Source organism: Siphateles boraxobius, unplaced genomic scaffold (genome assembly GCF_051911475.1).
Source record: "Siphateles boraxobius isolate OS27281-9 unplaced genomic scaffold, OSU_SipBor_1 52, whole genome shotgun sequence".
NCBI lineage: Eukaryota > Metazoa > Chordata > Actinopteri > Cypriniformes > Leuciscidae > Siphateles > Siphateles boraxobius.
The window spans coordinates 1,699,931-1,720,505 of NW_027509164.1; the positions used below are offsets into that span (position 1 = coordinate 1,699,931).

The 20,575-nt window shown below is 43.5% G+C and overlaps 2 long non-coding RNA genes and 10 other non-coding genes across 12 annotated transcripts in view; 4 read left to right on the forward strand and 8 right to left on the reverse strand.

The window, feature by feature from the left end:
- Positions 1–20,575, forward strand: part of LOC143713576 (uncharacterized) — a 380,928-nt gene that overhangs the window by 147,422 nt on the left and 212,931 nt on the right. The gene's annotated exons all lie outside the window — the stretch shown is intronic.
- On the reverse strand, positions 2,658–2,729 carry trnae-uuc (transfer RNA glutamic acid (anticodon UUC)). The gene has a single exon. It is a non-coding gene; the product is annotated as a tRNA-Glu (tRNA).
- On the reverse strand, positions 6,995–7,066 carry trnae-uuc (transfer RNA glutamic acid (anticodon UUC)). Its single transcript has one exon. It is a non-coding gene; the product is annotated as a tRNA-Glu (tRNA).
- trnae-cuc (transfer RNA glutamic acid (anticodon CUC)) lies at positions 7,821–7,892 on the forward strand. The gene has a single exon. It is a non-coding gene; the product is annotated as a tRNA-Glu (tRNA).
- On the reverse strand, positions 8,008–8,094 carry trnay-gua (transfer RNA tyrosine (anticodon GUA)). The gene is given in 2 exon segments: positions 8,008–8,043; positions 8,058–8,094. It is a non-coding gene; the product is annotated as a tRNA-Tyr (tRNA).
- trnae-uuc (transfer RNA glutamic acid (anticodon UUC)) lies at positions 8,214–8,285 on the reverse strand. The gene has a single exon. It is a non-coding gene; the product is annotated as a tRNA-Glu (tRNA).
- Positions 8,945–9,016, forward strand: trnae-cuc (transfer RNA glutamic acid (anticodon CUC)). The gene has a single exon. It is a non-coding gene; the product is annotated as a tRNA-Glu (tRNA).
- On the reverse strand, positions 10,568–10,654 carry trnay-gua (transfer RNA tyrosine (anticodon GUA)). The gene is given in 2 exon segments: positions 10,568–10,603; positions 10,618–10,654. It is a non-coding gene; the product is annotated as a tRNA-Tyr (tRNA).
- On the reverse strand, positions 12,061–12,132 carry trnae-uuc (transfer RNA glutamic acid (anticodon UUC)). Its single transcript has one exon. It is a non-coding gene; the product is annotated as a tRNA-Glu (tRNA).
- On the forward strand, positions 12,729–12,800 carry trnae-cuc (transfer RNA glutamic acid (anticodon CUC)). The gene has a single exon. It is a non-coding gene; the product is annotated as a tRNA-Glu (tRNA).
- Positions 13,241–13,312, reverse strand: trnae-uuc (transfer RNA glutamic acid (anticodon UUC)). Its single transcript has one exon. It is a non-coding gene; the product is annotated as a tRNA-Glu (tRNA).
- On the reverse strand, positions 17,478–19,004 carry LOC143713559 (uncharacterized). The gene is made up of 2 exons (XR_013195120.1): positions 18,900–19,004; positions 17,478–18,815 (listed from the first exon to the last, which is right to left on the reverse strand). It is a non-coding gene; the product is annotated as an uncharacterized LOC143713559 (long non-coding RNA).

Consider the following 20,575-nt stretch of genomic DNA (forward strand, 5'->3'; position numbering starts at 1 on the left):
GTCATTTAGCTCGTTCAGGAAGGCAGACATACTCCAGTCAGTGTGTAGAAACCTTTCCTGGAGTGAGAAATCTGCCCCCGCAGGCCACACCTTGATGGTCTTCACTGATGGCTTCACGCGATTGATGAGAGGTGCCTACTTGGGCGTGAGGAACAAAGAAAGGTGGTCTGACTGTCCCAGGTGGGGGAGGGGTGTCACGACGTAAGCTCCAGCCATGCTTGTGTAAACATGGTCTAAAGTTTTGTTTCCTCTGGTGTGACAGGAAACATGCTGGTGAAATTTCGGTAGCACTGACTTTAAGTTTGAATGATTAAAATCACCCGCAACAATAAACGCAGCTTCCGGGTGGACGGTCTGTTGTTTACTGATGGTTGCATGAAGTTCTTTCATAGCAAACTTGGCATCAGCATCCGGGGGAATATAGGCTGCAGTGATAATAGTGGAAGTGAACTCCCGCGGTAGATAAAACGGTCTACATTTAACCATGAGAAACTCAAGGTTAGCTGAACAATGTCTCCCAACAATAGCAGAGTTTGTGCACCAAGCTTTGTTAATGTAAATGCACAATCCACCACCTCTGGTCTTACCAGAGCCATCTAATGTTCTATCCGCCCGGAATGTATGGCGTCCCGCTAGCTCAATAGCGTTGTCCGGTATTCCGCTGTTTAGCCATGTTTCTGTGAAGATTAGGACATTACAGTTCAAAAGTCTCTTGTTGCATGTGATGTTGAGTCGAATCTCGTCCATTTTGTTCAACAGCGACTGTACATTGGCAAGGAAAATGCTGGGTAACGAGAGCCTATGTGGTGTTAGCTTTAGCTTAGCTCTTAGTCCTCCGCGCTTCCCCCGCCTTTGTTTACGATCTCGACGCCGCCTGCGAGCACTTCCGCCCGGCCGGGCAGGGTGCATAGCCTCGGGTGTTCTGGCGATCTCAGGAAGCAGTCGAAGGTTGTCCATAAACCTGTTGGAAGTTCGCGAACCAATATCCAAAAGCTCGAATCGGGTGTACGATGTGAAGGCACAACTGTTCTGCACGAACAGACCCGAAATGAGCAAGAAAAAAAAATAAAGCAAAATTGCAGAATCTGGAGAGACCACGAGCCTCGCGATGTATTCGCGCCGCCATCTTGATCTACATCTGTTGTTCAGTCCACCCCTGTCCTCTTCACTCTTCTCTTCTGTTTAATCCTCCACTCTCCTCTCCACTCCACTCCTCTTTACTGGCCTTTTCAATCCTCTGCTGCCTTCTCTTCTCGCTAACTTTTCCTCCACAACAAACTCAATAAGATCAGAACCAAATCTGCAAATGGGAAATATTGTGCATTCAGGTGAAAGAAATCTAGATGTTTGACACTACTAGCTAACTAGCTTTTGACAAATCACTCACTATATACTGTACAATACTATATGCAAAAACAAACTATGCATAATATATAGTATGTTTAGATCTTACATAACATTTGTATTTTTCATTATTGTGTACAGTCTGATATCCAATATTGCTACATATCATTTTTGTGTGGCCAGTCTTGCCACAAGCTAACTAGCTAAAATTTTTCTGAACCTGAACGTATCAACCGGCCATGTAGCTAATTGCTAACAGTAGTTAACATTTAGTGCAGACTTTAGTTATCCTTACTAGCGTACTATCTGTCTGACATGAAAAACACTTCAAGGTCCACACCAGCCTTCATACAAGTGTATGAAGTGTATGAAAAAAGTCAGTCTCTACCCCATTCCTGTGAGGAGTAATGGCCCTTTAAAGAAACCACTGAAATTAGCTAAAACAGCTAAAGCTAGCTAAGTAAACTAGTAGAGAATGAATGCTGATGCTACAGGGATACGTTTGGGATGAGGAATCATCAGAAATATACTTGTTTGCAGACTGGCGTGGTCCTTTCAATTAATTACCATTACAATAACCATACCATTATTTTCGCAAAACGCTGGGGCAGACCTACCGGTATTCACTAAACTAACTGTCACTTCCCACAGACAATGATGAGCAGCTTCAAAATCCGTTGGTAACCGTTAGTTTGTTGTTCCAAACTCATTCAAATTACTAAGATCATGGGTGTGTGTGTAAGTGTGCCATGATGCTAAATATGCAGCATGTTTTTTAGAATTTTGAGTTCTGAGCCTGTTGATAGCCAACTAGTAGTGAAATCATCACAGATTCATTGATTTTGGTTGGATTTTTATAATTTTTTCTGTGGAATGAGTATACTGTTTAGTGAAAAGAATGGCATATCGACTGATGTCATAACTTAGGGTAATAGTTGATTGCTAATGAAGTAAAGATGAAAATATTGGAAAAAAGTGAGAAAACGCCTACTTTTTTGCATTAAATTGATGCAAAATCATGTATAAATGTGTTTTAAGAGTTATTTTTTCAGTGGATGTTGTCAGCACATGTGTTCTGTGTATCTGGAATGCATTTATTGACAGCCTACCCAATCCACTGAGGATTTAAGGAAAAGAATCATTTTTCACATTTTTGTGATAAAAAATATCAAAGGGTCAAAGTTAACAGAAAAAACACAAATAAAAAGTATGGCAGACCATGTCAGGTTCAACCCATTTTTGAGACTTTGGCTCCCCGACTACAGACATACATGCTGGTTGTTTCGATTAAGTGATGCAAAGACAACCCGATCTTCCCATACCGGGAGTCGAACCCGGGCCGCCTGGGTGAAAACCAGGAATCCTGACCGCTAGACCATATGGGATCTTCCTTCTGCCTGGAGCAGACCCTTTTACTTTTAGTGTGTGACCGTCCCCTAAATATGGACTGTCCATGAACAGCCTATTTGGACCCTGTCGAATAAGCTACAGGTGGGATGCTGTTTTTAACTTAGACATTTTCAGCGGGTGAATCCCCGTAATGATTAGGCGATTTCATCACATGTGGTGAAGTCCCACCTGCAACTTATTTGACGGGGTCCAAATAGGCTGTCCGTGGTCAATGCATTAACAGGTCATATTTCATAATTAGGTGAAACCTACTGTACACCACACAGGGGACACAATACAACACACTGATGTACATTAAAGCTAACAATTATGCATAATTAGCCTAAAAATGGACTGTCCACAGACAGCCTATTTGGACCCTGTCAAATAAGTTACAGGTGGGCAAAGTAAGGGCCCACCTGTAACTTATTTGACGGGGTCCAAATAGGCTGTCCGTGGTCAATGCATTAATAGGTCATATCTCATAACTACAATGGTTTTATGTGGTCAAACCTACTGTAAACCACACTGGGGACACAATACAGCACACTGATGTACATTAAAGCTATTAATTATGCATAATTAGCCTAAATATGGACTGTCCATGACCAGCCTATTTGGACCCTGTCGAATAAGCTACAGGTGGGATGCTGTTTTTAATTTAGACATTTTCAGCGGGTGAATCCCCGTAATGATTAGGCGATTTCATCACATGTGTTGAAGTCCCACCTGCAACTTATTTGACGGGGTCCAAATAGGCTGTCCGTGGTCAATGCATTATCAGGTCATATTTCATAATTACAGTGGTTTTATGAGGTGAAACCTACTGTACACCACACAGGGGACACAATACAACACACTGATGTACATTAAAGCTAATAATTATGCATAATTAGCCTAAAAATGGACTGTCCACAGACAGCCTATTTGGACCCTGTCAAATAAGTTACAGGTGGGCAAAGTAATGGCCCACCTGTAACTTATTTGACGGGGTCCAAATAGGCTGTCCGTGGTCAATGCATTAATAGGTCATATCTCATAATTACAATGGTTTTATGTGGTCAAACCTACTGTAAACCACACTGATGTACATTAAAGCTAATAATTATGCATAATTAGCCTAAAAATGGACTGTCCACGGACAGCAATTAGGGCACCCGTCAAATAGGTTACAGATGGGATGCTGTTTTTGACTGTAACGCACTTAACGGGGTACTACGGACCCCAGTCTTTGCGGACCGTCTGAGGGGACCCTGAGGGGACACAGATTTCAAATCGGAGCCATTCGGAGCTATTGGGACCGTTGCGTGGGGATGTCTACCAAACGCCTATGAAAATGAATGGGATAAGTTGCACGTGTCAGTGGCTCCCACGCGGCCCCCGGGGGTCCGAGGGGCCCCAAACTCTACAAAAAGTTGCGTCACGTGGCCCTCTGCGACAGACAGAGCGGGCTAGGTCGAGACATGCCAAGTTTATTTTTAGATATTTTTTATGCACCTCTCTGTCTCCCATTGATCTCTATGGGAGCATGTGTCTGCAAGGGTTAATTCAGCAGTTAGGATTAGACGGCCTACTAGGCTCAGGAAGCATCTAGAGCCACGATACTCTGGGGCCCGATTCGGGGGCCCGTGGCGGTCGTCCGTGACCAATCTCGAGGTCCTGCGACCTTTTGACTCCTTAGGGCGACTGTTTATTTGACGTCCCACGTGCAACTTATTCCATGGGGCTGTTGGTGGCCAATTAGCGCGAAAAAAGGTCAGAGGGCCGCGGAACTCTAGAACCCGTCCCCGGGGCCCGTGACGAGACCCGCGTGTCGGTTTCGGGCCGATCGGCTGTTTCCTTCAAAGCGTTTGGCTGAAACACATACTTAGAACCGATCTAGAACCACCAAACCCGTGATCTAGAACCGGGGGCCCCCGGACCACCGCCGTGCCGAATTTGGGGCCGCTGCGACCTTTCGATCCCTTTTGGCCTCTGTTTTTTTGACGTCCCACGTGCAACTTATTCCATGGGGCTGTTGGTGGCCAATTAGCGTGAAAAAAGGTCAGAGGGACGCGGAACTCTAGAACCCGTCCCAGGGGCCCGTGACGAGACGCATACGTCAGTTTCGGGCCGATCGGACCTTTCTGTCCACCCTTTAGCTAACGAGCTATTTTGGGCACGGAACTCTAGAACCCGTCCCCGGGCCCGTGAAGGGACGCATATGTCAGTTTCGGGCCGATCGGGCGTTTCCTTCGAACCATTTTGCTGAAACACATACTTAGAACCGATCTAGAACCGGGGGCCCCCGGACTACCGCCATGCCGAATTTGGGGCCGCTACGACCTTTCGACCCCTTTTGGCCCCTGTTTATTTGACGTCCCACGTGCAACTTATTCCATGGGGCTGTTGGTGGCCAATTAGCACAAAAAAGGTCAGAGGGACGCGGAACTCTAGAACCCGTCCCAGGGGCCCGTGACGGGACGCATACGTCAGTTTCGGGCCAATCGGACCTTTCTGTCAAACGTCCACCAAACACCTGTGAAAATGAATGGGATAAGTCACACGTGTCAGTGGCCCCTGTTCGGCCCCCGGAGGTCCCACGGGCCCCAAACACTGCGTGCCGGGCCCCCTCGGACCCCCGAACGACATATCAGGAGGACAAGTCTCTAGAACTCAGGGCTAATTTTTTTTCCACATTTGTTCAAGTTTCTCTTCAAAGGCCACATGCACTCATAGTCAGCTCATAGACTGGCATTCCCTCTTGAAGGGTCAAACTGAAAACACACTCGGAACCGATCTAGAACCACCAAACCCGGGATCTAGAACCGGGGGCCCCCGAACACCCACCGCGTCGAGTCTGGGGCCGCTGCGACCTTTCGACCCCTTTTGGCCCCTGTTTTTTTGACGTCCCACTTGCAACTTATTCCATGGGGCTGTTGTTGGCCAAATAGCGCGAAAAAAGGTCAGAGGGACGCGGAACTCTAGAACCCGTCCCAGGGGCCCGTGACGGGACGCATACGTCAGTTTGGGGCCGATCGGGCGTTTCCTTCGAACCGTTTTGCTGAAACACATATTTGGAACCGATCTAGAACCACCAAACCCGTGCTTTAGAACTGGGGGCCCCCGGACCACCGCCGTGCCGAATTTGGGCCGCTGCGACCTTTCGACCCCTTTTGGCCCCTGTTTTTTTGACGTCCCACGTGCAACTTATTCCATGGGGCTGTTGGTGGCCAATTAGCGCGAAAAAAGGTCAGAGGGGCGCAGAACTCTAGAACCCGTCCCTGGGGCCCGTGACGAGACGCATACGTCAGTTTCGGGCCGATCGGACCTTTCTGTCCACCCTTCACCGAGCACATGGTCCAATTAATGGCAGCCCTCTTGCACACACAGAAAGACATATGCTCAGTAGAACCAAAGCGAGGAGATTTTTGCACAAAAAAATTATACACTTGGAACCGATCTAGAACCCTGCGATCCGGGATCTAGAACCGGGGGCCCCTCGACTACCAGGGCGGCGAATTTGGAGGCGGTGCGACCTTTCGACCCCTGTATATCCGCCCTCCCACGTCCAACTTATTCAGTTTAAACTTCACAGGCGCTTCCAGGTCAAGGGGGTGTTTTTTGGCCAAACGAGCAGCTTTGGACGTGGAACTCTAGAACCCGTCCCAGGGGCCCGTGACGGGACGCATACGTTAGTTTCGGGCCGATCGGGCGTTTCACACATAAACATGGACTATGGTGAAGAGTAGGTAGTTGGCGGACCCCAAAAGCACTTGGTGGACTCCCACGTGGTGCAATGGCACCCCCAGAGGCGCCCACAGAGAGCCTATGCTAATATATGCTAATCTCGGCCACTTTATATGCGATTTTGGAAAAGTGACACGGCACCACTGAATAAGCAGCTCGTGTCGTCCATTTCGAGCACGCGGACCTCGAAGTTTCGGTGCTGACAATGGCAACTTAAATGAATGGGGAAAATGCCACGAACAGCTTGACTTCCCTTACTACGAACTCAAGCGCTGACGCCCTCGTCGAGAAGCAGGGCCAAGGAAATGTTTATGTGTGAAAAAGAACTCCTTCGAGCCGGAGTTGAACCAGCGACCTTAGGATTGCCAACTTGCCACCTACAGTCCTCCGCTCTTCCAGCTGAGTTATCGAAGGCACACTGATTGGGGACAGAACCTCAACATATCAGGTTGCTGAATCTCCGCCAAGGCTAAAACTGCTACAGACATACATGCTGGTTGTTTCGATTAAGTGATGCAAAGACAACCCGATCTTCCCATACCGGGAGTCAAACCCGGGCCGCCTGGGTGAAAACCAGGAATCCTGACCGCTAGACCATATGGGATCTTCCTTCTGCCTGGAGCAGACCATTTTAATTTTAGTGTGTGACCGTCCCCTTTAAGAACATGGGAATGATCCGTAGGGATTGTTTACTGAATTCAATTTCATCAGGCTCATCAGAGGGAGCTCTCATTTGCCTCACGAGGGGGTTCATTTTCCTCCCCTTCTTGCGATGGCATAATAGACACTACAAACTGGTCGTAAAGCAAGGTCCTTGTGACAGTACTCATGCAATGCATTTTAAAAGAAGCATAGTATTGTATGGTAACCGTTATCCTACTGACAAAGCAGCCTATCAGACTGTCAATTTTTAATATTTCTCAGCCAATCCAATAATAATAATAACAGAGACGTCTGCAAAAAACTGCAAAAAAAAACCTTAGAGATGGAGGTCTCACATGTTGGGGATCTCAAATTTTTAGTTTTTATGGCAAGTTTGTGGTGTTGTTAGGATATTCCTACAGAGTCTGTGACAGTTTCTCAGCGGAAGAACCGGGATCCAGGGTAAGAGACGTCTGCAAAAAACTGCGTGAAAATCCTTCGAGATGGAGGTCTCACATGTTGGGGATCTCAGTTGCTTTGTTTTCATGGCAAGTTGTGGTGTTGTTAGGATATTCCTACAGAGTCTGTGACAGTTTGTCAGTTTGCCAGGGTCAGTGACGTCTCCTCTCCTGGAGGAAAATACAAGTATTAGTGGTCTTGCTGCAAAATCTGGTAGAGGCCACACCCAGGCTTGAGGGCAAGTGATCAGCAGACCTTCCCTGGTGGTCTAGTGGTTAGGATTCGGCGCTCTCACCGCCGCGGCCCGGGTTCGATTCCCGGTCAGGGAATGAGCTTTTGCCCACTACCGGCGGTCGTGATTGTAAAATGGCGAACTACGAACTCAAGCGCTGACGCCCTCGTCGAGAAGCAGGGCCAAGGAAATGTTTATGTGTGAAAAAGAACTCCTTCGAGCCAGAGTTGAACCAGCGACCTAAGGATTGCCAATTTGCCACCTACAGTCCTCCGCTCTACCAGCTGAGCTATCGAAGGCACACTGATTTGGGACAGAACCTCAACATATCAGGTTGCTGAATCTCCGCCACCGGCTAAAACTGCTACAGCCATACATGCTGGTTGTTTCGATTAAGTGATGCAAAGACAACCCATTCTTCCCATACCGGGAGTCGAACCTGGGCCGCCTGGGTGAAAACCAGGAATCCTGACCGCTAGACCATATGGGATCTTCTTTCTGCCTGCAGAGGGAGCTCTCATTTGCCTCACGAGGGGGTTCAGTTTCCTCCCATTCTTGCGATGGCATAATAGACACTACAAACTGGTCGTAAAGCAAGGTCCTTGTGACAGTACTCATGCAATGCATTTTAAAAGAAGCATAGTATTGTATGGTAACCGTTATCCTACTGACAAAGCAGCCTATTGTTGGACTGTCAATTTTTAATATTTCTCAACCAATCCAATAATAATAATAACAGAGACGTCTGCAAAAGACTGCTAAAAAAAGCCTTAGAGATGGAGGTCTCACATGTTGGGGATCTCAAATTTTTTGTTTTTATGGCAAGTTTGTGGTGTTGTTAGGATATTCCTACAGAGTCTGTGACAGTTTCTCAGCGGAAGAACCGGGATCCAGGGTAAGAGACGTCTGCAAAAAACTGCGTTAAAATCCTTTGAGATGGAGGCCTCACATGTTGGGGATCTCGGTTGCTTTGTTTTCATGGCAAGTTGTGGTGTTGTTAGGATATTCTTACAGAGTCTGTGACAGTTTGTCAGTTTGCCAGGGTCAGTGACGTCTCCTCTCCTGGAGGAAAATACAAGTATTAGTGGTCTTGCTGCAAAATCTGGTAGAGGCCACAGCCAGGCTTGAGGGCAAGTCGTTAGCAGACCTTCCCTGGTGGTCTAGTGGTTAGGATTCGGCGCTCTCACCGCCGCGGCCCGGGTTCGATTCCCGGTCAGGGAATGAGCTTTTGCCCACCACCGGCGGTCGTGATTGTAAAATGGCGAACTACGAACTCAAGCGCTGACGCCTTCGTCGAGAAGCAGGGCAAAGGAAATGTTTATGTGTGAAAAAGAACTCCTTCGAGCCGGAGTTGAACCAGCGACCTAAGCTTTTGCCCACCACCGGCGGTCGTGATTGTAAAATGGCGAACTACGAACTCAAGCACTGAAGCCCTCGTTGAGAAGCAGGGCAAAGGAAATGTTTATGTGTGAAAAAGAACTCCTTCGAGCCGGGGGCCCAATCGGACCACCGTCCACCAAGTACCTGTGATATCGCATTGAATAAGTTGCACGTGTCACTGAACCTCGTTCGGCCCCTGGAGATGCTAGGGGCCCGAAACTTCTTGGAAAACTGCGTCACTCGGCCCCGGAAAGCACACAGAGAGGGGAACGTCTAGTCACACAAAAAAACCACTTGTTGCCCAATGTCCACAGAACACCTATGAAAATCAATGGGATAAGTTGTACGTGGGACGCTTTGCCGTTTGGCCCCCGGGGGCCCTGGCGGCCCCAAACTTGATCTGCCTGCTGTCACTGGGGCCCAGAAAGACCCTGGGGGATGGAGAAAGCTGAACCATGTGTGGATCAGGCCGAACCGCCGAAACGCACACTTGGGAACCACGTAGAACCTTGAAACTAAGGATCTCGCCCCGGGGCCCGCTGGGCTACCCTCACGCCGAATTTCGAGGCCCTGTGACTTTTCGGCTCAGAGTTAGAGACACAGTGACTTGAGACAAAAAACAGGTGGTTAGGGGTCAAAATAGGCACTTCGTGGTACTGAGGAAGACTATGGTGAAGTTTAGGTGGTCGGGGGACCCCATAGGCACTTCGTGGCAATGAAGAAGAAAATAGGTGGTTAGGGGTCAAAATAGGCGCTTCGTGGTACTGAGGAAGACTATGGTGAAGTTTAGGTGGTTAGGGGACCCCATAGGCACTTCGTGGCAATGAAGAAGAAAATAGGTGGTTAGGGGTCAAAATAGGCACTTCGTGGTACTGAGGAAGACTATGGTGAAGTTTAGGTGGTTAGGGGACCCCATAGGCACTTCGTGGCAATGAAGAAGAAAATAGGTGGTTAGGGGTCAAAATAGGCACTTCGTGGTACTGAGGAAGACTATGATGAAGTTTAGGTGGTTAGGGGACCCCATAGGCACTTCGTGGCAATGAAGAAGAAAATAGGTGGTTAGGGGTCAAAATAGGCACTTCGTGGTACTGAGGAGGACTATGGTGAAGAGTAGGTAGTTGGCGGACCCCAAAAGCACTTGGTGGACTCCCACGTGGTGCAATGGCACCCCCAGAGGCGTCCGATTTTGGAAAAGTGACACGGCACCACTGAATAAGCAGCTCGTGTCGTCCATTTCGAGCACGCGGACCTCGAAGTTTCGGTGCTGACAATGGCAACATAAATGAATGGGGAAAATACCACGAACAGCTTGACTTCCCTTACTACGAACTCAAGCGCTGACGCCCTCGTCGAGAAGCAGGGCCAAGGAAATGTTAATGTGTGAAAAAGAACTCCTTCGAGCCGGAGTTGAACCAGCGACCTAAGGATTGCTAACTTGCCACCTACAGTACTCCGCTCTTCCAGCTGAGCTATCGAAGGCACACTGTTTGGGGACAGAACCTCAACATATCAGGTTGCTGAAGCTGGATTCGGCGCTCTCACCAAGGTGGCCCGGGTTCGATTCCCGGTCAGGGAATGAGCTTTTGCCCACCACCGGCGGTCGTGATTGTAAAATGGTGAACTACGAACTCAAGCGCTGACGCCCTCGTCGAGAAGCAGGGCCAAGGAAATGTTTATGTGTGAAAAAGAACTCCTTTGAGCCGGAGTTGAACCAGCGACCTAAGCTTTTGCCCACCACCGGCGGTCGTGATTGTAAAATGGCGAACTACGAACTCAAGCACTGACGCCCTCGTCGAGAAGCAGGGCCAAGGAAATGTTTATGTGTGAAAAAGAACTCCTTCTAGCCGGAGTTGAACCAGCGACCTAAGCTTTTGCCCACCACCGGCGGTCGTGATTGTTAAATGGCGAACTACAAACTCAAGCAAGCTTCCTTCTGCCTGGAGCAGACCCTTTTACTTTTAGTGTGTGACCGTCCCCTTTAAGAACATGGGAATGATCCGAAGGGATTGTTCACTGAATTCAATTTCATCAGGCTCATCAGAGGGAGCTCTCATTTGCCTCACGAGGGGGTTCAGTTTCCTCCCATTCTTGCGATGGCATAATAGACACTACAAAATGGTCGTAAAGTAAGGTCCTTGTGACAGTACTCATGCGCAATGCATTTTAAAAGAAGCATAGTATTGTATGGTAACCGTTATCCTACTGACAAATTAGCCTATTGTTGGACTGTCAATTTTTAATATTTCTCAACCAATCCAATAATAATAATAACAGAGACGTCTGCAAAAAGCTGCTGAAAAAAACCTTAGAGATGGAGGTCTCACATGTTGGGGATCTCAAATTTTTTGTTTTTATGGCAAGTTTGTGGTGTTGTTAGGATATTCCTACAGAGTCTGTGACAGTTTCTCAGCGGAAGAACCTGGATCCAGGGTAAGAGACGTCTGCAAAAAACTGCGTTAAAATCCTTTGAGATGGAGGCCTCACATGTTGGGGATCTCGGTTGCTTTGTTTTCATGGCAAGTTGTGGTGTTGTTAGGATATTCCTACAGAGTCTGTGACAGTTTCTCAGCGGATGAACCAGGATCCAGGGTAAGAGATGTCTGCAAAAAACTGCGTTAAAATCCTTCGAGATGGAAGCATCACATGTTGGGGACCTCGGTTGGTTTGTTTTCATGGCAAGTTGTGGTGTTGTTAGGATATTCTTACAGAGTCTGTGACAGTTTGTCAGCCTACAGTCCTCCGCTCTTCCAGCTGAGCTATCGAAGGCACACTGATTGGGGACAGAACCTCAACATATCAGGTTGCTGAATCTCCGCCACCGGCTAAAACTGATACAGACATACATGCTGGTTGTTTCGATTAAGTGATGCAAAGACAACCTGATCTTCCCATACTGGGAGTCGAACCCAGGCCGCCTGGGTGAAAACCAGGAATACTGACCGCTAGACCATATGGGATCTTTCTTCTGCCTGGAGCAGACCCTTTTACTTTTAGTGTGTGACCGTCCCCTTCAAGAACATGGGAATGATCCGAAGGGATTGTTTACTGAATTCAATTTCATCAGGCTCATCAGAGGGAGCTCTCATTTGCCTCACGAGGGGGTTCAGTTTCCTCCCATTCTTGCGATGGCATAATAGACAATACAAACTGGTCGTAAAGCAAGGTCCTTGTGACAGTACTCATTCAATGCATTTTAAAAGAAGCATAGTATTGTATGGTAACCGTTATCCTACTGACAAAGCAGCCTATTGTTGGACTGTCAATTTTTAATATTTCTCAACCAATCCAATAATAATAATAACAGAGACGTCTGCAAAAAACTGCGTTAAAATCCTTCGAGATGGAGGCCTCACATGTTGGGGATCTCGGTTGCTTTGTTTTCATGGCAAGTTGTGGTGTTGTTAAGATAATCCTACAGAGTCTGTGACAGTTTGTCAGTTTGCCAGGGTCAGTGACGTCTCCTCTCCTGGAGGAAAATACAAGTATTAGTGGTCTTGCTGCAAAATCTGGTAGAGGCCACACGCAGGCTTGAGGGCAAGTCATCAGCAGACCTTCCCTGGTGGTCTAGTGGTTAGGATTCGGCGCTCTCACCGCCGCGGCCCGGGTTCGATTCCCGGTCAGGGAATGAGCTTTTGTCCACCACCGGCGGTCATGATTGTAAAATGGCGAACTACGAACTCAAGCGCTGACGCCCTCGTCGAGAAGCAGGGCCAAGGAAATGTTTATGTGTGAAAAAGAACTCCTTCGAGCCGGAGTTGAACCAGCGACCTAAGCTTTTGCCCATCACCTGCGGTCGTGATTGTAAAATGGCGAACTACGAAACTCAAGCGCTGACGCCCTCGTCGAGAAGCAGGGCCAAGGAAATGTTTATGAGTTGAACCAGCGACCTAAGAATTGCCAACTTGCCACCTACAGTCCTCTGCTCTTCCAGCTGAGCTATCGAAGGCACACTGATTGGGGACAGAACCTCAACATATCACGTTGCTGAATCTCCGCCACCGGCTAAAACTGCTACAGACATACATGCTGGTTGTTTCGATTAAGTGATGCAAAGACAACCCGATCTTCCCATACCGGGAGTCGAACCCGGGCCGCCTGGGTGAAAACCAGGAATCCTGACCGCTAGACCATATGGGATCTTCCTTCTGCCTGGAGCAGACCCTTTTAGTTTTAGTGTGTGACCGTCCCCTTTAAGAACATGGGAATGATCCGAAGGGATTGTTTACTGAATTCAATTTCATCAGGCTCAACAGAGGGAGCTCTCATTTGCCTCACGAGGGGGTTCAGTTTCCTCCCATTCTTGCGATGGCATAATAGACACTACAAACTGGTCGTAAAGCAAGGTCCTTGTGACAGTACTCATGCAATGCATTTTAAAAGAAGCATAGTATTGTATGGTAACCAGTGTTGGGAGTAACGCGTTACAAAAGTAATGCATTACAGTAACATATTACGTTTTGCTGTAACGCAGTAGTGTAAGGCATTACTAATCAATTTTCAGTAATATTTTACTCGGTACATGTTCGGTAAGGCTTGCGTTACAACAGACTTTTAGTTTTAATTGTAAAACAAACAAACAAAAAAAAACCAGCAAGACCGCCAGACATTAACGAATGAAAGATGCAAGTAGGCTAAATTACCTGTTCGTGGTCAGTCAATAGCCGCGTGTGAGGTCCAAGTCTGCAATTAAAGACTAAATGGCAGCGTCTGATATATTTGTATAGCGATTTATTTTTTACAGGAGTGCCGTGAGGTATGATTTCGGCCTCTGTGCTCGCGCTGGCCAGAGGAAAAGCGGCTAATGGTGAAGATGGCATGAAGAAGACTACATTCGCGAGATGGACGTATGAGCATTAGGCTATTCGTTCTGTTTTCTTTTTAAACAGTTAGGCTATGTTTATGTGGTATTTTTCATGTTTTCATCACGCAATCATGTTTTTAATGCTGTGGTGATGCGTTCATGTAAGGGCGGCTGCGCTGCCGATAAAGCATCTAAAAGCTGTCACAAAGAACCGGCAAAAGCAATGATTATGAATATGTCAAATATAGCAAGACATGTTGATTGTTTATTAATAAAGTCAAGTTGAAGTTGACGATGCTGACTCGCGATCTTCGCAGTAGTGAATGCACCAGAGAGAAATGCACATTTCATTTCATAAGCAGAGCAGTCTGTTTTCTTTCGTTTTGAATTGTTCTGTTTACAAGTAGACATTTCAATATAGATATATTTTTCAGGTCCGTACAATTAATACAAAACGAAATTCACTTTAAAGAAAGGCTTCGTGTCTTCTGTGTAAGGTGTCTGTGAAAGTTTTAAAGCAGTCTTTTAGTGCCGCTTCAGAGCGGTCGCGTCCGTAACGGAGAACTGTCACGTCTGTAACATTATTTTTTCCTCATAAATGCGAACACGAAAAATAAAATAAAATGAATATTTTATGTTCTGTGGAGATCCAACCCTTCTTTATTAGATTTGCGCAGTGTAATTCACAGAATTACAACAACAAAAAATCGTTGCCTCCTAAAAGTTAAAGATTTTTTTTTGTCACACATGACTGTCGATTTCCCTAATATTAAATATAAAGCACATGTGTAGACTGATATTTTTCTAATGTCTGGACTCCTTTCTGGGAGGAGACTATGGATAAACAGACGTTTCAATATTTTGGTATTAATGCATTTTCTGAGAATCAAGTCTGCAAATGTAATGTCCATAACGCTGGAATTCCCAAATTTTAAATAATTTATCCTCAACTAGTTTTGTGGTGTAGGTCTACATATTTTATAATGTTAAGTTAACTTCAAATAATACTAATAGTAATTTAAAGATGTGGTAGCATTGGATCTGGACGGTATGGATAACGCTGGGAGTTGGAAGTGGTGTGTTGCGATTCTGCAGGTTCGTGGATCTGAGTGTCGCGATTTCGGTTTCATATCGCATATCGTTACAGCCCTAGTCATTTTAGAATGTTAAGTTCTACTACTGTATAGTTATTTTGGTGAAAGTAACTCAAAAGTAATACAGGAGTAATGTAACGCATTACAATTCTGAGACAGTAATATTGTAAGGTAATGAATTACTTTTAAATAACAGTAACAAGTAATATATAATGTATTACAGTTTGGAAGTAACTTGCACAACACTGATGGTAACCGTTATCCTACTGACAAAGCAGCCTATTGTTGGACTGTCAATTTCTAATATTTCTCAACCAATCAAATAATAATAATAACAAAAACTATGGGATAATAAAACGGCTAAGGGCTGACAGCATAGTAAATGAGGCAGAGCGAGCCAGGAGTCGAACCTAGAATCTTCTGATCCGTAGTCAGACGCGTTATCCATTGCGCCACTGGCCCACTAATCAGTTATCCTTGAGCTTACACGGCACCTGTTGGTGTTCGACTGGGCAGAGGCCTGTGATGACATCTACTTTTTCTCATGCTATTAACAGACCTGGCGCCAACATCAGGAAGGGGTCAGATGAGGGGCCTGCTACAAAAACCTTCAAGATGGAGGCCTCACATGTTGGGGATCTCAATTCTCAATTCAAATCTTAAACGTCAATTTAAAAATTTTAATGTACAGGCTTTTTTGCATGATGTATATAATAGTGATTTACAGTTGGTTTCAATTATACCTGATGTGGTTGATGCTTGGGATTATTTCAAATCTATCTTTCTAGAAATTTGTGATAAACATGCTCCTTTACGTAGATTTCGGGTGAGAGGTAGAAATAATCCTTGGTTCAATGTATATATTATCAAATAAGTGTACAAAATTAATAAAAAGTTCGAAGAGTCAGTATTATTTAAACCTGATTAATGATAACATGAATTGTCCTTCTAAATTTTGGAAATTAACGAAATCTTTTATAGGATCAAATACATCCACTAATCTTCCAAAAGTTTTAAAATTGAATCAAAGATTGATTACAGACAAGGCTGATATTGTTAATACGTTTAATAGTCATTTTATTTCAGCTGGTTTGATAACAGACAATTCGTTGGTCCTTGATGAACAGAGAACTGATGAGTTGACTAATAGTGAATCAGATTTATTTTCTTTTGCCCCTGTCTTGCCGTCCCAAGTTTATAAACTACTCCGAAATTGAGACTGTAAGAAATCAGGTGGGTCTGACCAAATTCAACCAATTTTTTAAAAATTGTCAGCAGATATTATTGCCGAACCTATTGCATCGATTTTTAATTTGAGTCTATCCACTAATGTAATTCCGCCATCTTGGAAATCGGCTATGGTTATGCCTTTATTAAAAGGAGGCGATCCTTCCGATTTGAATAATTATCGTCCGATTTCTAAATTACCGGTTTTAGCAAAAGTTTTTGAATCTATTATAAATGATCAAATGAAAGAATATCTACTTAGTCATAATATTTTGAACGCATTTCAGTCAGGATTTAGAGCGGGCCATAGTACGATAACAGCTACTACATTAGTCACTAATGATTTAATTACTGCTCTCGATAATAGACAACATTGTGCGGCCAACTGATCTGACATTAAACATTTGAATGTGTACATATGCATATCTTTTAATTATTTTAAGTCCCATAAACATTAGATTTACTTAGTGACTTGAATATCAGTTTTTCCTTCTCGTCATGTGGACAATAAATAAAAGTTATTTTATCATAATAGTAAACCATAAAATCACATTAAAATACTTGAACATTTTTGTATTATTTAACATTAAGAATTGTTTTAAAAAATAAATTGTAATTGTAAATAGAAGTTAATTAGTTACTACATGAATGTTAAATTACAAATAGTTACTATTGTAACAGTAAATTATTTGGATCAACAGACTATTTAAATTAGTTTAGGTATATTGCCAAAAGACTAAAAGCTAACCTAAATCAATTTACATAATGTATACAATTATTTATTCTCAAATAAGCAACAAAATGTCATTACACATCAAACAATACACTATCATAATACACAGAGCTGCACTGCAGGTTTATTGCTGCTCCTGATGCTTTGAATATTTTCCCAAAACAATCAGAGTAAAGCCTAATTAAATTCAAGAGGCTTCATTTCTCCATCCCTAGCAGGCATTATACAAGTAAATTTACCTGTAAACCTATAAACTGACAAACTTCTACAGTTTAAAGACCAGGTTCAATAATTGTTTTAAGCTTTAGTTAATAGTGTTGTATTACATTAAAGGCACACTATGCAAAATTTCCATTTGTCAAACAGTGACCCCTAGAGTCGATGTGGAGTACTTGTATTTTTTCTGAGTATTGACTTCCACAGATTAATTGTTCACCACAAGACAAGTTATATGTGCTAACAAAGTTAATAAGGTCAATTTTTATTTCATGTCAACTTTAAAACAGAGTTGGCATCATCTCTTCACAGAAGTTAGCATCATCTGAAATCCTCATATGAAGCTGGATCCAAATTGGAGATGACATAATATCTAATATGCCCATGACCATTTAGAAACTGAAAATAGAACATAAAAATATGTATTAGATCTAATATAACAAAATGACAAAATTATAAAATGCATTGCGTGAATTCTTGTTTAAAGAGATGTGTTTAATCTACAATTAAACTAGGAATGTTTGTCAGAATAGTGAACATTATCAGGAAACCTGTTCCAGACTTTAGGACCCACATGCAAAAACAAAACATTCTCTCCTTTAGTGCAGTTCAATATCCTAAGTAGTACCAAAAGTCCAGAATTGTAAGATTCCTACCAGAACCTGTTAATCTTAATAGAGATGAGGAACATCAGTACAAAATCAGTTAAATACACTAAATCTAAACCATTTAGAACCTTTAGATGATGACAAAACTTCGTAATCAATACAGAACTTAAGTAATAATTGTAAAAATGAAAATTGGTTGTAATATAATATTTTATTAATCTATACACTGCATCTTGGACTAACTTTATTTATTAAAGGTGCAGGACAACCACCTAACAGTGAATCACAATAATATCAACTAAACTCATTAAACATAACATGCTGTCCATTTAAATACTAAATCTTCATTTTGAGTTGATTCTCATTTGAACTATGGAACTTCTACATCTATGGAAACACATGTCTTCCCAGGGGCTCAATGAGATGAGTGACAGGCATATGACCCAGAGAGTGTGGGTTCAAGTCCTTTGTCTTACAACTTTATAAAGTTGTGTCATTTCAATTCCTTTATCATACTATAACTATCTTGGCTATTTTAAACCAAGCTCGCTACAGTAGAAGGAGGGGGAAATCAGCCTTGCATCAGATACTTTGTTCAGGGTATGCATGAATCAACAAAAGACAACTAAATGAAAATCTTCTCTCTTCAACTATATTGAATTTTTACACAAAACACTTTATCATACCCCTAAACAAACAAAATATCACAGAAGAAAAGTCCTGGTGGGAATGGATGAATGTGAAATGCCCCATAAAAGATGTTGATGGATAAATGTAGATGAAGTGAGCAGTCTTTAGAATTAACAGTCTTATCTGGAACTGATGAAATGAAGTATTTGTCCTTCTGGTTGCAGCCCGGGATTCTTTGAATAAAGTCCTTGAGCAGTTGCCCTAATGCACCCAAGTAAACTCCAATCCAGCACTCAAGGGCTATGTAAGTCACGGGTAATACAAAAATCCTCTATAACAGAAAACAACTCATTAACATCTTTACAAGTTCTTTTACCAAAGCATACACAAGATGAAATACGAACTCTAAACTCACGGTTGAGCAGCAAGCTTAACGTTTCTCAAACCAGGATTACCATTGAGGACAGCAGATACCATGTGGTTACCAAACTGAATCTCCCTCTTACTCTCCTACTTCCTCTTTTATCTATAAGGTTGAAGTGCTACTGGTGCCCCCTGATGGATGGGATGGACATAGCACTGAAAATGAAAACAAACAAACAAGTGACAGGCAGTGACTGTTACAATACTGAAAAGCATTGTAATATTCTTTCTTCCTATTAAATATAACGTGTGTTTCATTTATATGCAAAGTCTTTATTTTGAGTTCATTCTCTTTTTAACTACTGAACCTCAGCAGCTGGATGAACTCATTTCTTCTGTGAGGTAAGAAGTTAATAAGTAAGAATACTTTGGTTATTAAAGTTTCTTTTAAAGTTTTGAAAGCAAAGTATTTTTAAGTACTTTTTGAACTCATGGAACCATTGAAGGCTTGGCCCCGTAAGGCTGCTTGCAGCTTTAATCTTATTATTATTATTCCGCAAATGGGAGTCTATGGCAGCCCTATCAACCGTAAGTAGGAAAATTATGAAATTTGGCACACTTGTAGTGATGCTAATGAATAGTAATTGGACCAATTTTTGACCCTCTAGAACCAACTCTATAGCGCCACCACCAGTTCTAAAATTCAACATTGAAATGGTTATAACTTTTGAACCCTTTGATCTAGAGACATGAAACTTAGTCCACCTGATTCCAGTCATCATGCTGATCAAAACCAATCCCTTATATTAAGACCCCGCCCTTTACAGTAGTGGCCATTTTGAAATGTACAGTATTCAGTTTTTTTCGCTACTCCTCCTTCAAATTTTGTCCAATTTTCTCCAAACATGTGCTCTATCGATTCCTTGCGCCATGTCGAATCAGAGGATATCTATTTTACCAGGATTGGATGTACCAAGTCATAAGCTAAATTAGCATTAATTAGCTTAGCATGCTAATCTGGTTAACATGTCATGTAACTTTTTTGTGAACTCATTCTCACACTGAACCCCCTCCTCAGCAGGCTGGTGAACACGCATGAGTGATTAGCTCAACGTGTTACACCACGGATCTCGATGCTTAGCGTTGTGGGTTCGCAACTCAGTGTGACACGTGCCCAGACCGCATGAGGTACTGTGGCAGGAAAAGATGTGGAAGTTGCGTCTGTTCCAGGCATTGTGCCTAAGAATGATCTCATCTGAAGCTGTCACATACAACATGCAATTCTTTTACGTAAAATTGTTCTTCTTCGACCCGAATGGTTGTCAGTGGCAGCCATATGAACCACAAGTAGGAAAATGTGCACACATGTAATGGTAATGAGTAGTAATCTGACCAATTTTGGATGATTTAATCAAACTTTTTAAATACAATATGCTCTGCATTTTCTTCAAAATACTTCATTTTGACCTGATTCTCTCCTGAAACTATTGAATTTCAACAGCTGTGTAAATGTGTGTTGGCCAAGTGGTGCAATGTGATGAGTGACAGGCACCTGACCTATAGATAGTGGGTTCGAGTCCTGTGTGCGTCAACTTTAAAATCATATATAAGTTGTCATTTCAATTCCTTTATTATCCATGTAAGAGCTGTACTAATCTTTCTTACTCTTGAATTAGAAGTAAACATGTTTTTTTATTTTTTATTACTTCATTATTCATTCTGTGTTCG